The following is a 22,850-nucleotide window of genomic DNA, read 5'->3' on the forward strand; positions in this document are numbered from 1 at the left end:
CTACTAGACACAGGGCGTGGCCTCTGCTTCCATGAGCTGTGTGTGCCGGCGCTGAGCTCCAAGGTGGGCGGGGCTACACGCAATGGGCGTAGACATATTGTGTACTGGGCGGGGCTAAAATATCCTGTTGGTGATGGGTGGGGAGGTGTCCAGTTCTGGTCACAACAAAACACTGACAAGAGACGAGTTATTTTTGTTTAACTATATACCAATCCTAATCACATTCTTTGTACAACATGTTCTGTAATTTGTTGTGCATTATCAGTATTTACACTTATTTTCATTGCCATACGTAACATTTGTTATTAACATTGCATACAATTTATTCATAAAATCATCTGTGTCTGGGGCAGACCATTTTTGTAAAAACATATTTATATGCAAGCTTCCCAGATTGTTCTCATTTCATTTGCAGTTTCTCATATCTTACATTACAGTCTGGTGAGATGTGATCCACCCAAATGTTGTTTTGCAATTTTGGCCATTTTGCCCCATTGTTGCAAACATTTTAAAATCATTATTTTCTTGGTGAGCCTTGGTGTCAAATCTTTATCAATATGTTTTTGCTGAATGTAGTAATAATGTTCTTTTTTTGGATACTTCAATACATATGAACTTACAAAGTACAGACAATAAGAATAGACTGAAAATGAATTAAATATACAGAAATGGAATTGGGCAATTGTGAAAATTGGACATTTCCAGCGGCAAATATTTAAAATGTAGACCTGGAAAGGATATGTTCAACATTGTGGACCATTTTATATTTTAAATGTAATATAGTTCTGTATTGGAAACAAAATTATCAAGCAATATGTTATGTTTATAGCCTAATTAGGATACTTATGCAAATAATATGTTAATATTGTCATGATCTATACTAATATCTAAATAGCCTTAGTCAAAATAATTTCCAGCAATCGCTATGTAAAAGCAAAGAAGGAGTTTATGTATTTTATGAAGGAAACATACATACTTCAGGGGTCTGCTTTCTGTTCTTACCTTACCCAAATTATTTACTCAGGGATACCCTGTTATCAAATAAGAGTAATCAACCCTTTTTATTGCCCATTTAAGAGCTTAGCAGATCCTAAAAGATGTATTAAAATGTCTTTGGTGAGGAACAATTATACGTAGGTAATTCCAAGTTTACTATATATTTATGGGAAACATAATGGATCAAACAATACTTTACTTAATTCATGTTTGGGGAGACCTCTATATAAATTTGCAACCTCTGAAAGTAACAATGTAATATGTGTGAACAACACATATATGCCCCATAAGGAACCTATAGGGATAATGTATCAACCCAAGGAATCAAAATAATATAATTATGTTTCTTATGTATAGGTGCAGAAAATAATATAATGTATACTGGAATTATTGTCAAATCTCTGCTATATTCCATAAGAGAGTTATGAATTGGCTTTAGAACTCATTAATAGAACTGTTCTTGGACAAAAGGGCAATACATCGATTGTAAAACAGATTAGCATACTAGCACACTTCTTTCAATGATAAAGTTAAAAAGTAATTAAATTATTTTGAAAACTGGCAGTTTTGGGATCACAGGAAACAAAGAAAAAGAAATGTGTCAAGTTGAGGCACTCCAAGACCAAATAAATAATAATATAAAATCTGCAAATTGCTTTATTAATATTCTTGAAAAATATACAAAAGTATAGCTAGCAAAATATTAAAAAAGGAAAAGTGAAATATAACATCCCGAAAATAATCAAAAACTGTTAAAAAAAAGGCAACCAAAGGCTGCTAGCCACTTTAGTACTCCCTATTTATATATATTGATACTTATAATCCTAATATTATGTTTGTACTAAACTCCTATTAATATACCACTTATATAGTGTTTAAAGTGCTTGAACATAAAATAAGAAATAGTGACCCGTTAGTGTTATATTATCAATGTTAGTTAAACATAAAATATAGTGGATGTTAGATCTCACAGAATTAATTTCACATATGTCAGGCGCCGTCTCCGCACTGACATTAAGGGGGGTATTCAATTGTTAGCGTTAACGAAAAAAACCGAGCGCTCAAAAAATATTACCGTTTATACGGTAATATTGCGCGCGAAAAGCGTTAATACGGTAGTTTACTCGCTGAAATTCCGCGAGTAATTACCGTATTAACGCTAAGATTTTTTGAGCGCTCGTTTTTTTGTTAACGCTAACAATTGAATACCCCCCTAAGTGCAGGAGACAGCTACCTGTCTCCTCTCAATAGATGCGTCCCGTTGCCTACCAGCGGGACGCTTCCTTGTTCCTGTTTGGGCACGCTGCACGCACATGCACATTAGACAACGCATCCCTTTGCCTCATCTGTTGGCGGTCAGCGTACTGGCACTGGCAGGGACAAATGACCGGACAGGGCTGACAGGGACAAATGACTGCATAGGGTCAAAACTGATAATACATAGAAAACAGATCTAAATAGATTTTCTCCTGTATCTACTAACTGATATATGTATTGAGAAATGACCATTAGGATATGTTATAAGCTTCAACATCTCCGCTACTAAACAAATCAGGAATTTTATATTATTATTATTATTATAACTCTATTTAGCCATGGCAATAGTTCACTAACAGCTAGTACTAATAGTGGGGACGTGAAAGAAACCAAAAACACCAGGCTATATGGAAACATTGGACTATGCAATGAAGAGCTTAACAAACAAAAAACAGTGGAGACAAAGCATAATATAACAGAACATTAGTAGAGGAAGGCAAAAATAACTAACTGGGGGGCAGAACAGTCATAGAACAGGCTTGTCACAAAAATAAAATGCCAAAAACCTATCTTGATAGCCGACTAGTGTAACTCAGATATATTCCTATTCTGAGCCTTGCATCCTGTCACAACCTTTACAGGAGATCCAGCGAGATTATGAAATCCCAGGTTTAAGCATACTGACCATTCTCACTCTTGCTGTAAACTAGGCACATGTGTGAATGAAATAATTAAATATTTATTATTTATGACACAGAACAAAACAATAAATAAATAAGGGCAAGGAACAAATACTAAAGCACAAGGACTGCAGAGAGTACACAACTCAACATAGACAAGAAACTGTGACGTTAAAATAGCAGAGTCCAGGGAAATCAAACGAGAAGGAATTACCTGGATACTAATATTATTAACACTTATAATATTCAGGATATTTAGGCTATAGCCATAGCCTTAGCATGTGTATAACCAGAAAATCGGAATGTTCGGAACAAATGCACTCCAATCCACAAGTAATTTATAAAAATCAAAATAAATATTTAGTGTAATTAAAATAAATCTTGTTAGTTGATTAAAATTTTTAGTCCATTCATCAAACCTCTCTTTTTATACATTTTGTTTATTTATTTATTATGGCAAAATAGCATTAAAATAAACCTCAAGATTCTGGTCCTGATTTCGAGTAAGTAACTTACGACTCTTTACACCTGAAGAGGGAAGGATGTTCTAACGTAAGCAATGTATAGTAAGGGAGTGTTCGAGCAATTGCCTTACAGATTCAGACCAGGACATAGTTGCAGATATGACTGAAAAATAGTTTTTTGGTGGGTGGTCAGGGGCAAGTGTAAGTAGTGGATGTATAAACACCCGAACTAGAGAACCACTTGTAATTAAAGGTTTGCAAGTGATTCACAGGTGCTTTTTGAAACTTTAGCAGTCACTTGGCCATAGATTCGGATTTGCAGAGTGCGTTGTAGCAAAGATAGTCGATTTTCCAAACAAGTTTGTGCAACCTATTGTGGCAAGAGCCCGCTACTGCAGAAGCACACGCGTACAACTTCTTCCTTTTTATGGTTCTTTATTGTCAGGATGGTAATAATGTTTTGACACCGTATACTTGCACAGCAATTATGTAGACCCTCAACGCTTACTATACATAGTCCAGCTCTCTGTCCAGATCAGCCAGCTAGCCCAGCGTTGATCTCCCTTAACAATGAAACAAGCAGGGTTTTATACCTGACACTCCTCCCATAGGCCTAGCTTGATGGACAGGTGACACACCCACCTTCTCTTTAAAAGGAAACGCCCATCCCTGGCTCTGTTTAGACTATCAGACCCACCCTGTCTGTTTGCTGAGAGGAAGCAGCTTTTAAATCATGTAAGTAAACCAATTTTAAACTACACATATGTTTTTACCTGGTTTAATCTCCACCTAGGTACATAACTGCGCCAATGTTTTACTGTACTTCCCTGCTTTTTCTGCATATTGCCAGCTAAATGCCTCCTTTTGTTAAATATCCTTCCCCCTAGCGTCTCCAAGTAGGGGGACGCGGATTTCGCGAGGAGCGCATATTTTCGTGACAACGCATCTGCATTTTTGTGTAGAATCCCAGGCCTATGTTCTACTGAGAACTTGAAAGGTTGCAGTGCCAAGAACCAGTGGATTACCTTGGCATTTACCTCCTGGTTGTTCTGCATCCATCTTAATGGTGCATGGTCTGTTATTAGGGTGAACTCTCTGCCTAGGAGATAATAGCGCAGAGCTTCTGTAGCCCATTTTATGGCGAGACATTCTTTCTCCACAGTGGCATATTTTTGTTCCCTTGGAAGCAACTTACGACTTAGGTACAGGACAGGATTTTCTACTCCATTCTTCTCCTGTGACAAGACTGCACCTAAGCCAACACCAGAAGCATCAGTTTGGAGGAAGAACCTCCAGGTAAAATCTGGTGCTTGTAGAACTGGAGAGGAACAAAGAGCTAATCGAAGATCAGAGTCAGACCAGGTTGATCTATCTGGAAAACTTTTTTTTAACATGTCCGTAAGTGGAGCAGCTCTAGTGGCGAAGTGGCTTACAAACCACTTGTAGTAACCTACTAAGCCTAAAAAGGTTCTTAACTGTGACTTTTTCTCTGGTCTTGTCCAATTTTTGACTGCTTCCACTTTGTCTAGCTGGGGTTTTACATGCCCTCGACCAACAATGTACCCCAAATATTTGGCTTCTCTCATGGCTATGGCACATTTCTCTGGGTTAGCTGTTAACCCTGCGGACCGTAATGAAGCTAAGACCGCCTCAACTTTGGCTAAATGTGATCCCCAGTCTGGGGTATAAATCACTATATCGTCCAAGTAAGCAGCTGCATAAGCTTTGTGAGGTCGTAGCAATTTATTCATAGCCCTTTGGAAGGTGGCAGGTGCCCCATGCAACCCAAAGGGTAGGACTTTATATTGATAGAGACCATCAGGGGTGGAAAATGCAGTCTTTGGCTTGGCCGTGGAAGTCAGGGGAACTTGCCAATAACCCTTTGTTAGATCAAGGGTTGTTAAATAATTGCTACCAGCAAGATTTTCCACTAGTTCATCCACACGTGGCATCGGATAGGCATCAAACTGCGACATACTGTTTAGGCGCCTAAAGTCATTGCAGAACCTAATTGTCCCATTGGGTTTCGAGACAAGCACAATGGGACTATTCCATTCACTAGTGGACTCTTCAATTACATCTAACTGGAGCATCTTCTCGACCTCCTTTCTCACGTTCACCTGTCTGGCTTCTGGAATACGATATGGCTTCTGCTTGACAATGACTCCTGGCACAGTGACAATGTCGTGTTCGATTAAGGTAGTGCGCCCAGGAATGGAAGAGAAGACATCCCTGTTCCGGCAAATCATTTCTTCAGTCTGTTGTCTCTGCTGAATGGACAAGGCTGGCTCTATGGGCACTTCAGACTTTTCAATGGCAGTACTCACTACCTGAGGAGAGGTTTCCTCATCATGCCAGGGTTTAATGAGGTTCACATGATATATTTGCTCCTCCCTTCTCCTACCTAACTGGTGGACTCTGTAATTGACAGGACCGGCAGCCTCTAGAACTTCATATGGACCCTGCCAATGGGCGAAAAGTTTGCTTTCCTGGGTAGGAACCAGGACTAGGACCTTGTGCCCAGGCTTGAAAGATCGAACAACAGCACTTTTGTCATAACTTTTCTTCTGGCTGTCACAAGCACTAGGAGTCTTTGCCCAGGATATCACCAGATGATGGACTTACCAGAGTAATATAGCTGGTACTATGGTTCTCTGGTAGCAGGGTGACAACGGAACAGGAGAAACAGCAGATGGTGAGAGAATGCTCGAGGAAAGTCTATGACTAGCAGCAACTGGTAATGAGTAGATGAATGTACACGAGGAACCAGATGGACAAGGAAATGTGAGGAGAGTCAGTGGTCTGCGTATAGCAAGTTGTACCACTGCTATAGTGAGGAGGAATGTCCAGGAGTAGTGAGGAGGTAGTGAGAGTCAGCGGTCTGCGTATAGCAAGTTGTACCGCTGTCTATAGTGAAGGAATGGAATCCAGGTGAAGGTAGGTAACGGGGAAGTCAGTGGTCTGCGTGTAGCAAGTTGTACCACTGCTATGTGAGAGGATACTTGAAACGGGTGTCACAGGGAACAGGAGTCAGTGGTCTGCGTCAGCAAGTTGTACCACTGCTATATATATGTGAGGAGGGGCACGAGGAGATGAATGTAAAGCAGAGTATACACGGGGCACACAGAACTTGATCCCACGATGATATCCACAATACAACAATAACTGACCAGCGCTGCTTGAAGTATACAAAGTCACAATAGCAATCCAGGCAATAGAAAACAAAGTCAATGGTAACAATAGCTTCAGTGGATAGGAGGCTCCGGAGAAGAACACAACTCAGTCCAGATGGATATGCAATACCAAAGCAAAGTCAATGGAAAGTATGCATACCGCGGTTCAGGAGAGCAGGCTGTCAGAGTGACGTGCAGGGATACCTGAAGGCTGAAGGCCGGCAGGAGGAGAGACCACTGGAGGGTGGAAGCGGTAATCAGGTTGGTGCAGCGCACGGCAGGTAATCCAGAATCAAAGAAGCAATACTCAGGAAGCAGTAGTAAGTGAAACTGGAAACATGATGAACACGGGAGAGTTGAGGCGGTCTGGTATCCAGTAGTAGTGGTAACGGAGGCAGCGGGGAGCTGACACGATAAACACGGGAGAGTTGAGACACTCAGGAACTCTGAAGTAGTAACGGAGGCAGCGGATAGGAATCAGCTGAGTGCAGGCACGATGAACACAGGAGAGTTGAAGTGAGCAGGAACTCTGTAGTAGTAACGGAGGCAGCGGATAGGAATCAGCTGAGTGCAGGCACGATGAACACAGGAGAGTTGAAGTGGTCTGGCAACCACAATAGCAGTAAACAGGAATCAGCAGAAGCTGAATACACGAGGAACACAGGAACACCTTCAGAGGCTCATGGGGAATGAGACTCCAAGATCAGGCAACCAGGTAATGATCACAGGTGGTTTAAATAGGGAGGGTTGCCTGACCAATCAATTAAAAGCAACAGGTATTGAAGGCTTGATAAGGGCTGCACATGCGCAGACCCTCAGGATGGCGGACGGCCACCGTTCCTGAACACACGGGAAATGGCACTCACAGTCCGGTGAGTGACACAGGCGTTCCTGAGCCTCTTTTACATGTTGCTGCACAATGGGCCCTATCTTTCCTAGCCTCTCATACATTTGGGACACAAATTGTATCAGATTTGGCTCCCTGGGACCTTGCTGCTCCCACCCTTCTTTTAACATATCCAAGATACCCCTGGGCTGTCTCCCAAACAATAACTCAAAAGGACTAAACCCTGTTGAAGCTTGAGGTACCTCACGGATGGCAAACATCAAATAGGGAATAAGAGTGTCCCAATCTTTTTTCTCTTGAGCCACTGCTTTCCTGAGCATGTGCTTTAATGTGCGGTTAAAGCGTTCCACCAAGCCATCTGTTTGTGGATGGTATACAGAGGTGTGAAGCGCCGTAACCCCTAGCAACTGGCACATGTCCTTCATCAGTTTAGACATGAATGGAGTACCCTGGTCTGTGAGAATTTCTTTGGGTATTCCCAAGCGTGTAAACATCAATACAAGTTCTATAGCTATGGTGCTGGACTTTATGTTTCGTAGGGGAATTGCCTCTGGATACCTGGTTGCATAGTCAAGCACCACTAGTATATATTGGTGCCCACATGCGGATTTTTCCAGGGGCCCCACAAGGTCCATAGCTATCCATTCAAAGGGAACTTGTACTATTGGTATTGGAATGAGAGGTGCCCTGTACATGGGTTTGGGACAGGTTCTCTGACAAATGGGACAGGACCGGCAATACTTTTTCACTGCCATGTGTACATCGGGCCAGTAAAACCTAAGCAGAACTCGTTCCCGTGTTTTATCCTCCCCTAGGTGTCCCCCACAGACATGTGTATGTGCTGCTTTATACACTAGGGTTACATGGACCTGAGGAACCATTAATTGTTCTACTTTTTCCCCCTGTACATTAGCAACTCTATACAGGAAATTATTTTTAACAATAAAATATGGTATACCTTCTGCAGGCTGGGCGGCTTTCGCTACCCCATTTACCTCAGTCACACTTTTAAAGGCATGTCCCAAAGTGGCATCATTAAGTTGGTCACGAGCAAAGTCCTGCAAAGGAAACAAAATTGGTATTGCGGACCAGTCCGTATCCTCACTGACAGGCGGGGTGGGCTCATCTGCGACATCACCGACCAATGCTAGTTTGGACTGTCCATCTTTACCCACAGTTGGATGCTTTTGTGGAACTCCTGCTGTGACTCCCAGGATGACATTCCAGTTTGGCGGTTCCCAAAGATCGATGTCCAGATGTTGTGGATTCTTAGGCAGTTCCTTTAAGACCGGGCTTCCGACCGTTGCATCAGTTGCCGGCATGTCCGGCCGGATCCGCTCACCGAGGACATCATTAAACAGTGGGAAGTCTCGCCCCAAAATGAGTGGATATGGGAGTTTAGGTGCTATGGCAGCTACCACCATAACAGTTTTGTCTTTAAGTGTGACTGGTAGTATTGTTCTTTCATACTCCTCTGTTGTGCCATGTACGCAAAAAACTTTCACTTTGGGCAACCGAAAAGTTATGGTTTCGGGTAAAGCAGAGCTGGAAACCAATGAGAGTTCACTCCCCGAGTCAACCAAGGCCAGAACAAGGTTTTGGTTGATTAGCACAGTCACCCGGAACAAACAAGGACTTCCTGATGTGGGACTCATGGTAAAACAACTTGGAAATGCAGGTCCAATATGTGCTACAGAACAGTCCATGGGTTCCTGTAGTTTAGGACACTCTGCCTTAAAGTGGCCTGGCTCACCACATTCAAAACACTTCAGATTAGACAGCTTTGCACCTGGCCCTCTGTCCGTAGCAGTTTTGCCATTGGGCCCTGTGGCAAGGATTGTCAAACCCGGATTTTGGCGTGGCAGCGGCTTTGGCACAAATGCAGGTTCTTTAGTCATTTGCTGTAGCGCACAAAACCTTTCTACCACGGTGGCAAGCTCTTCATAAGTTTGTGGGTCTGATTGCAGAACCCACCTTTGCAAATTGCGGTTCAGTCCCCGGATGCAGTGATCTATCGCCAGAACTTCAATAATCCGAGAAGGCGAATTCTCCTCAGGCTGCAGCCATTTCCTTAAAATTTTAGAAAGCTCAGCCACTTGCACTCTGAACGGTTTTTCTTTATCATAGCACCATTGGTGATAGTGCTGGGCTTGGCCTGGCCCGGAAACTCCAATGCAAGCCAATATCTCAGACTTTAGACACAGATAATCAGAGGCCCGTTCCTCATCTAGATCCATATAAGCTCACTGAGCTTCACCAGTCAGATATGGCGCCAGTCTCTCAGCCCAATCTTTAGGAGGCCATTTTGCCCTTTTTGCAAGTCTCTCAAAGGACACCAGATATGCTTCTACGTCATCAGCTGGTGACATTTTCTGGAGAACAGGACCAGGTGGTTCATTTCTGTCATGCCTCACCTGGCTTAACTCTTCTCTTAAGAGACTTGTGTTTTCCACCTGTGCCTCGGCGACTTGTAGCATCTGAGTTTGCTGCTGTTGCTGCGCAGCGACCACATTCACGAGGGTTCTCAGTACTTCCTCCATGTTGACGTCTGCACGGGTTGGGTAGCGGAAACTTGCTTCCCGAAGAATCCCACTCCTGACACCACTTGTGGCAAGAGCCCGCTACTGCAGAAGCACACGCGTACAACTTCTTCCTTTTTATGGTTCTTTATGTCAGGATGGTAATAATGTTTTGACACCGTATACTTGCACAGCAATTATGTAGACCCTCAACGCTTACTATACATAGTCCAGCTCTCTGTCCAGATCAGCCAGCTAGCCCAGCGTTGATCTCCCTGAACAATGAAACAAGCAGGGTTTTATACCTGACACTCCTCCCACAGGCCTAGCTTGATGGACAGGTGACACACCCACCTTCTCTTTAAAAGGAAACACCCATCCCTGGCTCTGTTTAGACTATCAGACCCATCCTGTCTGTTTGCTGAGAGGAAGCAGCTTTTAAATCATGTAAGTAAACCAATTTTAAACTACACATATGTTTTTACCTGGTTTAATCTCCACCTAGGTACATAACTGTGCCAATGTTTTACTCTACTTCCCTGCTTTCTCTGCATATTGCCAGCTAAATGCCTCCTTTTGTTACACTATATTGACCCTAGGAAGATTGTCATTTCTTAATCCAATTATATTTGTGCTATTACCACTTAACATACAATCATCATAACACAGAAATAATTATTAAAAAATATAGTGTTTCAAATATGCCTACATCCAATGGGGTGCATTTAACCTTCATTTGATATGATTAGTTAATAGTAATCATAATAGTAATATCACTATTATGTTATACAATTTAAGTTCACCTTTCTTAAGTTTACTTGTAACTTTTGCTGGTATAGCTGTTACTCACTTAGGTTTGTAATGCAGTATATTGTAACCAACACATCTCAGTATGTGGTCTGACAGATATCAGTATCTATTTATCTTATGATGTATCATGGCCAGTACTAATTCTGCATTTCACTATTGATTAAACTTCCACCCCTTTAACAATTGGAATAAAAGACAACTCATAAGACACAAACTTTTTACATAATAATATTATCAATACCAGTGTAAATTAATGTAATATTTTATTTATTTATTCAATGCATTATGTTGCTCATTCAATTGTTCGTTGCTGACCCCTCTTAATATAGCGATAAAGGATTCATTAAGGAAAGTAAGGCAAAAAAGGAGTAAGTTTTCTCCTGGACATACCATGTTACAAAAAAAAAGGGGTGCAAATGAATTTATTATTTTGCGAATAAGTTAAATACTGGCTATATTTTCATGTAGCACACAAATACTTGATCGCTTTATTTTTACACTGAAATATAAAGTTGATCTAGGACATGCCCTACCCCAACTATAAATCTTTCCCCACATTTTAAATTTACCTCCCCCTCCAATGCAACATGGTTTTGACAAAATGCAAAGTTACTTTTTTTTTTGCTTTCCTTTCCTTAATGAATCAGATCCAAGGTGTTTACGCATTAATCCAAAGTATATTCTTGAGTATTGTACCAGTAGTTAATATTATATTGCCAGTAGTGGCATTATGTTGTCATCCTGGTGATTGTATTTTGGGCCACGGTGAAATTCTCACTACCTATTTATTGGCTGTTAATCTTTGATTGACATATAATTTCACCAATCAAATACATTAAAATAGTCTTTATTGGATGCGGCTTATTCCTATACGCAGTTTTTTTTTTTTTTATACCATTATTATGTTATTCAGCAATGAAGCTTTTTAATGTTAACATCCTATGATTAGTCTGACCTTGTGACAAGCCAAACAAAATGGCCACTGAACTCCATTTTATTGTTCTTGTACTTTTATTGTGTATAACATGAAATGCTGATGTAACCAAGGCAAAGCCGGGATATGTCTATATACATATATCAGCTAGGCGTTGTCTCTGTGCTACCTCCGCATGTACTGGAAAGTCCCCTGTAACTTCACTGCTTTACGTCTGCGTAGAATAAGTGAAACTGTTTATTATTCATAGCTGTACCAATAAGAAGTTCTTAATTCTGTTTATATCTTATATGTTAATAATATCCCACACCCTTAGTTTCCGCTCTATAAAAGCTGGTTTTGCTGCAACACAAGTTGCCTCGTTCTGGACCGTCGGTAATGATGCCAGTCATTTGTCTATCCAGCTCGAGAGAGAGAGAGAGAGAGAGAGAGAGAGAGATAGAGTGGGGCCCTGGATAATTGCTGATTAAACATATTTCTAAGAGAACTATCGAAGCTAAGTATTTGATTATTATATTTTTACTTGTTTGCAATAAAAGATCGATATTTGAACTTTGTGGTCACGACTCTTTAACTTCTTGCAACCTGAAAGAACCTGTAAAACGTTTCATCGAAAACAGACTTATTAGAAATTCTTCTTGAATTTAGTGCATTTAATACCTGATTTTGTTATGTTAATTATTGATGTTTGTATTTAATTTTTAAAATACACAATATTATTAGGAGTGGGAGTAGTGGTATTATTATCTACTTGAGTCTAGTACTTTCTATAATGGTTTAATGGTTTTGCTTTATAGTTTAATAGCATGTATAGACAATGCAAGGCATGGAGTTTTTAGAAGAAAGAGAATATATAAATGAAAAAACATGTGCAAAGAATCAGCAAGGCATTCTGATGTGTCCTATATACATAAATCTAAACTCTATAATACATTACTCAAGACCAGATGAGTCAAACTCGCAGGCCAAACGCATTTTGCGGCCGACAGGGCCCAGAAAAGAAAATACTTATCTGACGCGGCTGCCTCCTCCCCTCCCTTCGCACTGAATGTTCGCATGACATCATCACACCTGACACTTGCAGTGAGGAGCGCACTGAGAGGAGCCACGAGAAGAAGAGAAGAAAACAGAAGAGAAGAAAGAAGGTAATACAAAAAGTAAAGGGGAGCAAACGCAGCATGGAGGGCACAGTGTAAAACAGGAGACAGGCAAAGGGGAGCAAAACCCCTATCGCACAACCCTAGTTATGGCCCTGGGCGTTGTCACATAATTTCGAGTAAATTAGACATGGACACATCTGCAGATATAACTGTGAGCAGGCTAAGTGATGCGGTTGCTTCACTCTTAGAGCAAGGAAATGTGCTGATGTTTATAGTAATCAGCATGGCTCTTTGCAGTGTTACAAGCAAATTTACATTAATAAATTATTTATCATAAATTGGGCTGGTTGTCGCTAAGGCAGGGAAATGAACAGCATGGGGGTCACCTTGCAAAAGCTGTAACTAGCACTGGCTATAACAAGCTGGTCTGGTCACACAATAACTGTAAAAATGTGCAGCATGGGATCCCCTGTTTTAAATGGATCAGTATGCTGTTCAGTATGGGCTGAATTACTTAGGCCAGTGTTGGCTAACCTGTGACACTCCAGGTGTTGTGAAACTACAAGTCCCAGCATGCTTTGTCAATAGATAGCAGCTTATTGCTGGAAGGGTATGCTGGGATTTGTAGTTTCACAACACCTGGAGTGTCACAGGTTAGCCAACAATGACCTAGGCAAAGCATGCCAGCAAAAAAAAAAAAAAAAAGTACAATTCATCAATGAATGTCATTGATACAATGAACTTCATTGAGATCCCTTGTGGGGTATATATAACAGATATCCAATCAGAGCGGCTTTCTTTTGACAAGAGCGAAGCAGCTCTGGATTGATTAGTTGCGGCTTCCTGTCCTGTCACACGCACTGGGGCTCCACCAGGAGCAATTCAGTGGTATTCATATGTGTCTTTTCCTTTGGATTACAAGGAAAAAAGAAGATGATCCCTTTAGAATTAGGCAATTAATAAAGTCAGGGCATGTACTTCAAAAAGCTCCAGTATGCTGTGGCATGGGTGGGGACATTGGTATTCTCTGAGTCAAACTGCGGTTTGAAGAGCTCAACAGTGGAATGTAATGGTAGGGGTTCAGAAATAGTGTGCGCTTCACGTCACGTCACGGTATGACCAGTTGTCAGAGAGGTATGACCAAGAACAAGAGCGGGGATGGTCAGCCCACAGAGGACATGAATAGCACCATAGTGTTTTAAACGAGAAACTCGTTAATATCGACTACTTTGAGAAGTAGCTTGCTAGTATTGCGTATATTAAACTTGTGGCAAATGTCTCTGAAAAATTGTCTTATTGTTTCACCAGTTTTATGTAAAAACAAAAAAAGCCCCCAGTCAACCTTCCCGTTGCTAACAAAGAATGACTCTGCAATGCTATTGGAAAGCATGGGCAATATAGTCAATGCTTTTGCTAGGATTTCAGTGGGCATGGTATTAGTATGTATGAGCACCTCAGGTTATCCTAGAGACCGGTCTACTTTTTCGCCATATATATTTACATTAAAAAAATCCGTTTGTCAGGACATCCTCTGCATAGGTTGCCAGGCATTTTATTAGTCACAATGGTAACTGGTATGTGTTCAGCCTGAGTGGCATAAATATGATGTCCATAACTACTTCCTGGTAGTGTCCTCAGCACAGCTAGTCTCACAATAATCTAACATAATGTATTGCGAAATCATGAATAGGGAAACTAGTGAATTTCCAGCTACAGTTGTACATTATGGGCTTGATTCATCTTCGTATCTTGCTGGGAAAAGCTCTATGCATTAGCCAGAACGGGATTTACGCCATTGAATGCAATTGTATGTAATTCATGTCCGAACGCAACTGACACTTCTAACTGCCTATGACTTAAAGGGCAGAATGGTGATGAGAAGTGGAGGACTGATGTAGGGAATATATAGTAAGGCCACGCGAGGGCGAGCCTATGTATATGCGGCCAATTCAAGTTCAGGGCATCTCTTAAGTACATGTTTGTTTAGCCGGATCATTTGCACCAGCTACAGGGCAGGTGTGAGTACCAAATGACAATGACTACACGTATACATGCCAGAACATGTGTTTGAAAATAAGAGAAGCTATACAGAGGCTATTTATATATATATATATATATATATATATATATATATATATATATATATATATATATATATACAGTGCGCATTAAGAACATCCATGTAAAAAATAAAATATATATTACAATTAAAAATAAACAAAAAAACATATTTTTATCAATGATTATACTATTATGAGTTGGTAATTTATTTAATAAAATATTTTATTTCCGTATCCTGTGGTCTGTTTTTTGTCTAGATATGGCAAGTAAGTATAGCCAGAGTGTACTTATACCCAGAATCAAATGGAAACGTATCTTCAGATCTGCAAGTTACGTACATTTGTTTTAAATGCAAGTTGCATTCACATTGCGTTTTGTGGCAGGTGTGATAAAATGCCTGCTGAAACCCCATTTTGTTGTTTTATACTTTCATGTGCATATTACTTTAAATGCTTTTAGTAAACACAGAAGAGTCGAGACAATGCCAACATATCTTGCCAGGGCATTGTCTCAGGGTTACTGCGCAGATGCAGATAAATGTATACTTTTTATCTCTATTATAGCAATCAAAAGACTGAATTTATTTATATAATAAGTGAATTTGCAATGCTTATATAATCAAGGCCTTTCTAGAATCTTCTACACATTTCTAGTTAAGGAGGTGACTTTGGGCCAACTGCACATGCTCAAGCTTTTATCAGTATTAACCAATGGAAAGTCCAAGATCATGTTTATAAATTATATGCGATCTGCAACATAACCTTGCCTCAGCTTGGGATGCTGCAGAATTGCCAAGCACCTGTTGTTACAGCCAAACTGTTTGTTACCAGTAGACTTCCTAGCTTTTGCGTTTACGTGCCAGGCTGACACGGAGAAAGGCGGAGTCCTAGGGAATAATCAATAATCAGTATCTGTGATTAAACATATATACTGGATGATCTGTTGGAAAAGTATTTTTTTATATTTACTCTTTGTATTATACTAACGTTGTATTATATTTACTCTTTTATTTTAATTCTTTACATCAAATAAACTATAAGTTAGACAATCTGAGTGTTACGTGTTATTTAATCCACTGCACCCCGAACCCACAGTTCCAACCGGGAACATGTTCATAGATGAATCAGGCCCTATATCTTAATGAAAAATTACATTTCAAATAATAACCCTTTTGTTGTCATATAGATTTCTGCTCTCAAATGAAGCTCTTTCCACTTGTAGTAATCTAACAGCCAGATGGCCAAACATTATAGTTCTTTGAACCTATAGAATAAAAGAGGCAACCTTTTATCACACTAAAGCAGAACAATAAGAAATCAGTAAGAACAGTAAGAACTGGTTTAACACTCTAGATTACCTCTACATCCATACTCTGTCTCTTCTCGCATGAACTTTTACTTCCTATCCTTCCTTATTCCCCTCGTCTCTCTCCCAACCCCCATATTCCTATATTACCTCCCTCTCTCTCCCCTATAACCCACTCCCCCTTACTGTACAAAGTGTTTTTGAAGAACATCACTGCAGTCCACGCCTAGCACAAAGCATACGTCACAAAGTACAGGTACCATTGGGGCATGATCATTGATGGCTTCATGAGTCGTACTTCAAAGTGCTATATATCCCATACCTGTCTATATATTTTAAAAAAGAAATCTGTAAAATTTGTATACTACTGAACAACATCCTAAGGGGTTGATTAAATTTTTGCGTGCTACTATGGAACCTCTCGGCTAATTGAATGTGCCCCTTTGTGCTACATGGTATGAATAATTCTGTAATATGCAGGGAAGAATATGTCTTGTTATTGTTACATTTTCATAAAAAAAGGAAAATAGTGTTTGCTCAACTTTTCAGTGCATAGTAAAGAGGCATACATATTATGACCAGCCTTACATTACTATAGCACAAATTATGTATAATTTAGTTGAAGGTACATGACGTACATTGAGCTACTGGCAGCCCCTCTGCTGCCAGAAGGAACAACTGTGGAAGGTCACCTGCCACTGTGCCTCATCTCTGCATCTGGTGTCCCACCTCACATACTCCATTTACTCTGCCTCTCTTCTCTGTGTATCCTGTGCCCCGATGCCTTCTGTCACCAACTATCCCTGCAGTCCAAACCATATTCTGCCCAACCACTGTGACATGCTTTTATTAACCATTATTTTAGCACACACACTAAGCTATAAACACGGCACACATCTTAGCTGCCCACCACAAACATTACTACAAGCTATAAACACCAAGAGCTATATACATTTTGCCATACCTTCCAACATTTCACTCCCTGCATCGGGACAAGCAGAACAACTGTGAACGGAAGATACCTCCCAATGTCCCCACCCATGGGACAAACGTGAGCTATACACAGCACGCAAAAAAGCTATAAACCAACAAGGAGATGTTATAACCACAAGCAGAGAAGGCACTGACTCCATGGATGCCCATTATATTTATCTTGAAAATATCCACCAAACTCTTCCTACAAGGACAACTGATAAACAAGATACTGACTGCAAGGATAACTGATACATTTAACTTGGAAAAACATTCACAAGACTCTCTCTACAAGGACAACCGATACTGCACACAACCACAGACCTGAACAAGGTGAGCTTCTCTCACTCTCTCATAAATTATTTTGCCTTTTTATCAATTGCTGGACACTGCACCATGGGAACATTCAAAAGCTGCCCTTAAGGGAGGGTACTATCTGAAATTGCTGAATGCAATCCGAAACCTTTTTGGACTTAAATATATTGAACACAGTACAACTTGGAGGCACTGACTTATCTAGCAGAATGTGCCTTGATAGTTTTCCTAATCTTATATATTTATATAATCTAATATATATTACAAAAGTGATCCATCTAGCAATCGTTTGTTTAGTCGCTGCTCAGATCCTCTTTTGAGCGTAATCAGTCATTCTTATAGATAATGTCATATCCATGTAAAGCCTCAGAGCCCTGACCACATTCAAAAAAGAAAGGGAATTCTATTCTTTGGAAGTCACCTTCTAGGTGCAATTTTGACTGCACCTGAGGTTGAAAAGGGGCTTTTGTACGCAGGACAGTGATGTGCTCCTAAAGTATGACATACGAAGAAATACATGAGACCTACATAGTGGAGCAACTAGCTCTGAAACTCTTCTCGCAGAAGAGATTGCCATGAGAAAAACAGTCTTCAAAGTGAGAAATGTAAACTCTGCAGTCTCCAAATGGTGGATGCTGTAAGGCTGCCAGTACCAAAGTTAGTTCCCATGCAGCTATCAGAGAAAGGAATTATTATTATTATTATTATTTATTTATTATAAGGCGCCACAGATTACAGAGTGTCGGATACAGAAGCAAGTAACAAATAGAAGAGGTAATACACATACGTAGCACAGATGAGTGTGCGTAATGCTATGGGGACTCACACAGAGTGCAGCAAAATACATGACAGGACATATGAGGAAGTCAGACAGAAGACCATCATGGGACAACAGGTAGAGAGGTCCCTGCCTGCGAGATCTTACACTCTAGAGGAAGGGGAGCTGAGAGACAGTAGGACCAACTGGGAGAAAATGGAGATGGCAGGCGAGGAAAGAGAGGTGATGGCTAGAGTGGTTAGGAGGTGAGCGTTTGAAGGACTGAGAGAGTTCCTAAGAATGGGTGCAGCATGGCAGGTCTTGGAGGCAAGCATGGGAGGAGGCAATGAAAGGGTGAATTGAGATAGAGGTCAGAGGAAGATTAGAGTAGCCGGGTAGGTATGTACCTAGAGACAAGGTCAGAGATGTTAGTGAGGGTAAGGAGCTTGAACTGAATTCTGAAATGGATAGGGAGCCAATGAAGGACTGTACGCAGAGGAGTAGCGGAAGATTTGTGATGGGAGAGGAAGATGAGCCTAGCTGAAGCATTTTGTATGGATTGAAGGTCAGAAAAGTGAGAGTCAGGGAGGCTAGTGAGAAGGAAGTTGCAATAGTTGAGACAAGAAATGATGAGTAAATGGACCAGGATTTTGGTTGCTTCCTGAGAGAGGAAGGGACGGATTTTCGTGATGTTACGTAGGAGCTAAAAGTCAGGATTTGGTAGCTGAGAGCTAAGTCAAGATACCAGTGGAGAGAGAGAGGTTAAAGAGCTGAGAAAGGTGACAACAGGCATTGGAAGAGAGGGAGCAGTGAAACTAGGAGAGGACAGGGAGAGGACAGGTTGTAGAAGAGAGGATCTCAGGCACAGTTTCAGGTAGGTAATAGCCAAGAGTGGCAGAGTGAGTGATTGAGAGGACAGGTGGAGGGAGGCAAGTCTGACGAGAACAGATATCATTGTAGATAGTCAATATTGTCTTTGAAGAAGGTAGAAAAGTCAAGAGCAGTGATGGATGAAAGGGGAGGACACAGTAGATAATTAATGGTAGCAAAGAGGCATCGGGATTTATTGGACAAGGAGGAGATGTGGGATGTGAAATAGGCTTGTTTGGCAAGAGAAAGGGCAGACTAGTAGGAGGTAAGGATGAATTGAAAGTGGATGAAGTCAGCAATGGAGCGGGATTTCCTCCATTGGCGTTTAGAGGAGCAGGAGCTCTTTTGGAGGAGACGAGTAAGAGGGGAGTGCCAGGGTTAGAGTTTAGATTGGCTGAGACAAAGGGAGGTAACTAAGGCACCAGTGTCAAGAGTGACACTGTGAGGAGTTGTAAAGAGTAACAGTGGCTGTCTGATAGGGAAGAAATGGGAATGATGAGGGATTCGAGGGAGGACGGAAAGATAATGGAGTTAATGCTGTTGATGGGACACAGTGTGCGAGCGACTTTGGGTGGGAGATGGGGGCAAAGGATAAAGAGATGTTTTAAGGAAAGGAGATTGTGGATAGAGAGGGGTAAGGCAAAATTGGAGAAGTTGGAGATGTCACAGAGATGGAAGAACACAAGGTATCCCTGTAAAAAAGTATGCACCTCTGTGAAAATAGCCAGTTTTTTTTCTGAAAATAAACTGACAGTCCCTATATCTGTACCGTTAAGGAACTATGTTCAAGCCACTGTCCAGACCCTCCTGGAAAAATGACAAAAGTCAGACCAACTTAAAGTATGTTAACCCTTTTATTAGCTCCAATATATTTTCCATACTCTGTTAAATTTTGCCTGAAACAACCTTTCTAGCCTTAAGCATGGTCTCAATCACGCTGTCTGAGAGACCTTACAGTCAATATACTGATGAAAATATGACCTTCAGTAAAAGATCCTGGTAACCATCTTTAGAATCTTGATTTACTGGGCCGGTCAAATGCCACTAGGATAACCAAAGCACCCTCTCTTTATCTTTTGGTGAACCCAAGGAAGCATAGCTATTGGAGAAAAAAGGTAAGTGTAAAACATGATGTCTCTGATAATTGCACCTCCGGCCATTATAGCTATCTGTATTTGTTAAACTTGCCTTTTAATTTGCCCTCTTCCATGATGGCCAATATTGCATGAAAGAGAATCCATATTGGATCCCGTTATCTGTTTGAGCATATAATAGGCATTTCCTGGATCAAACTTTTGGTTGAGTAGTCTGCTTGCTGAGCTCATGTGACTTGCTTGTATCCACCAGGATTACCCACTTTTGTACTGACCTGGCAAATAGTGCTGGATTGGCTGTGGGGGACCAGTGGTTTTAAGTAGTAAGAGTGCTGTTCCAATTGTATTTGTGTACCTCTGCCCCCTTTGTGTGTGTGTGTCTGTTTCTTTCTTCCTCATGGTGTGCCAGTCTCTAATTTGTAAGTGCACCTGTCTCTTAGCTCCTAAGAGACAGAATGTTTGTCTTGTACATTTATCATAACTATCCTCCACCATGTTTTTCCCTGCGCCCCTCAGACCCCACTTTTGCTGTAGCCCTGCTCCTTTCTTGTCTCCCCTTCTGTCCTCTTAAGGGAAGGTACACTTGCTTCCTCTGTCCACAAAGCAGGGTTTGCCCCTCTAAATATGCCATACCCATTACTTTAACTCATTTAAATAATGCCATCTAAGCAATATAATTTCTGCATTTCACCACAAAAGCTGGCATGCTTGTGTGCCAATGTAGCACTACACAAGTTATGCCATCAATCCACCTAACTCCACATGCCTTGTTTTTTGTAAACCGCAAATCATGCCATCTTGACCTGCACAGATGTACTTTTTCCAATAACTCCAGATTAAAATAGGTGCACTACATTGCAAAGAACACTTGTGCTACGAATGTACACTTTTGCGTTGTATAAATGACCCTTATTGTGTTTCTGTGCTTTATTGATCATACATAGGACAGCACGGTGGCTAAGTTGTTAGCACTTCTGCCTCACAGGGCTGGGGTCATGAGTTCAATTCCCGACCATGGCCTTATCTGTGTGGAGTTTGTATGTTCTCCCCGTGTTTGCGTGGGTTTCCTCTGGGTGCTCCGGTTTCCTCCCACAATCCAAAAACATATTGGTAGGTTAATTGGCGGCTAACAAAATTGACCCTAGTCTCTGTCTGTCTGAGTACGTATGTGTGTTATGGAATTACACTGTAAACTCCAATGGGGCAGGGAGTGATGTGAGCGAGTTCTCTGTACAACGCTGCAGAATCAGTGGCGCTATATAAATAAATGTGATGAAAAATGATGATAGGACAGTGGTCATCTAGCATAAATGTACAAAAAGTAAACACATTACTGAATGTGTAAACTAATATTGTTCATAGCGCATTTAGAAGCTCCCTAAAGTTTCATATCTGCACTGAACCGTAGTTGTCATTAAGCTTGTTTGCAGAAGGTGCACCTGATCTGACGTCACTAACTGGCAAGTCAGCATCACCCTACAGACACATGGCAGCATCGCGAGAAGACCAAATCTCGCGGTGTATTATACTGACTAGTATCAGATTATTTTCCCTGTTTCATTGCTGTATGTCGGTACTGATAACAAGCGTATTACTATCCCCTCCCCTACGTGCAACTATCTCTATGTGTTCGTCATGGCCGTGTGTAGGTGCACACACTGGGGCGCCGTGTGATGATGTCGGTGGCTCCTGACGTCATCACGCTGCCTCCCGGTGCGGCGTAACGCGGACACAGTGTGCTGTGGGGACTAGTGGAAGAGGTGACCGGGTACCTGGGCATTGGGAAGAAGATTGCAGGACGGAGGTGGGTGGGTATACAGCAGCAGGGCGGAGAGGGGGCAACAAGTGACGTCTCATACAGACTGACACTTAGCTGTATACAGTGTAAAGCACCTCCTCATAGAGACACATTCTGAGATACAAACCTGTGATCTAGTCCACACTGTATCCCTAAAACACAGAATACATTACTTTGTTTATTATTCGATTGCAGGTCCTCCTCCTTGTGTTATGTAGCATAAAATGTCCACAGATAGCTATAAGAATATCATATTGTTACATTGTTGTAGTGATTAGTGTGATTCCTAGGTGATATGGATGATATACAGGAGATCTGAGCCGATCCTACTTGATTTGTCACAAATAAATCACCGTCACTATCTGGGGGCCTTCAGTTTAATTGCAGATCTGTGAAGAACACTAGCCCAGTTTGTCACATACAATAATCCTGAGAAGCAGTGGTGATCAGGTTTTACTGTGGAGCAGTAAAATCCCTATTTATTATTAATACATCTTTAAAATATACACTGTATTTTACAGTACATAGTGATCTTACTCTAGTACACATGTTAATGTAAGCGGACATGAACAATTGATTCTTATACTTTTTGGTAGCCATTCAATATCTGTCCCTCCAGAACTAAAACATGTTTTGTATGCTAGGCATTTGTGAATGAATGAACAAACCCTGCCCATTCCATTGTGCCTAAGCCCTCATTTTATTTTTGACATTGTAATTGGTGATTGTCACAGACATTGTTGCTGAAAACTCTGCTCTAGGTCAGAGCCTCAATAGGACACTGGTAATTACATGTTTGCTCATGTACCCATTCTTCCACATTTGTCATTGCATCTTTGTTATTTGATTTATGTATCTTGGTAACAAACAATATAGGTTGATATGAGCAGCGGCTAAT

At 41.0% G+C, this 22,850-nt stretch overlaps 1 protein-coding gene across 4 annotated transcripts in view; it reads left to right on the top strand.

The window, feature by feature from the left end:
- Nucleotides 1–21,804: 21,804 nt before the first annotated feature.
- Nucleotides 21,805–22,850, top strand: part of NAA35 (N-alpha-acetyltransferase 35, NatC auxiliary subunit) — a 53,413-nt gene continuing 52,367 nt past the window's right edge. Inside the window, exon 1 of one of the 4 annotated variants that reach the window (XM_075211066.1) lies at nt 21,805–21,962. The gene's annotated coding sequence lies outside the window, so the exon portion shown is untranslated. The remainder of the gene's footprint in view (nt 21,963–22,850) is intronic. The other 3 variants (XM_075211065.1, XM_075211069.1, XM_075211067.1) reach the window with 3 other exon arrangements.

This window comes from Mixophyes fleayi, chromosome 1, assembly GCF_038048845.1.
Source record: "Mixophyes fleayi isolate aMixFle1 chromosome 1, aMixFle1.hap1, whole genome shotgun sequence".
Lineage (NCBI taxonomy): Eukaryota > Metazoa > Chordata > Amphibia > Anura > Limnodynastidae > Mixophyes > Mixophyes fleayi.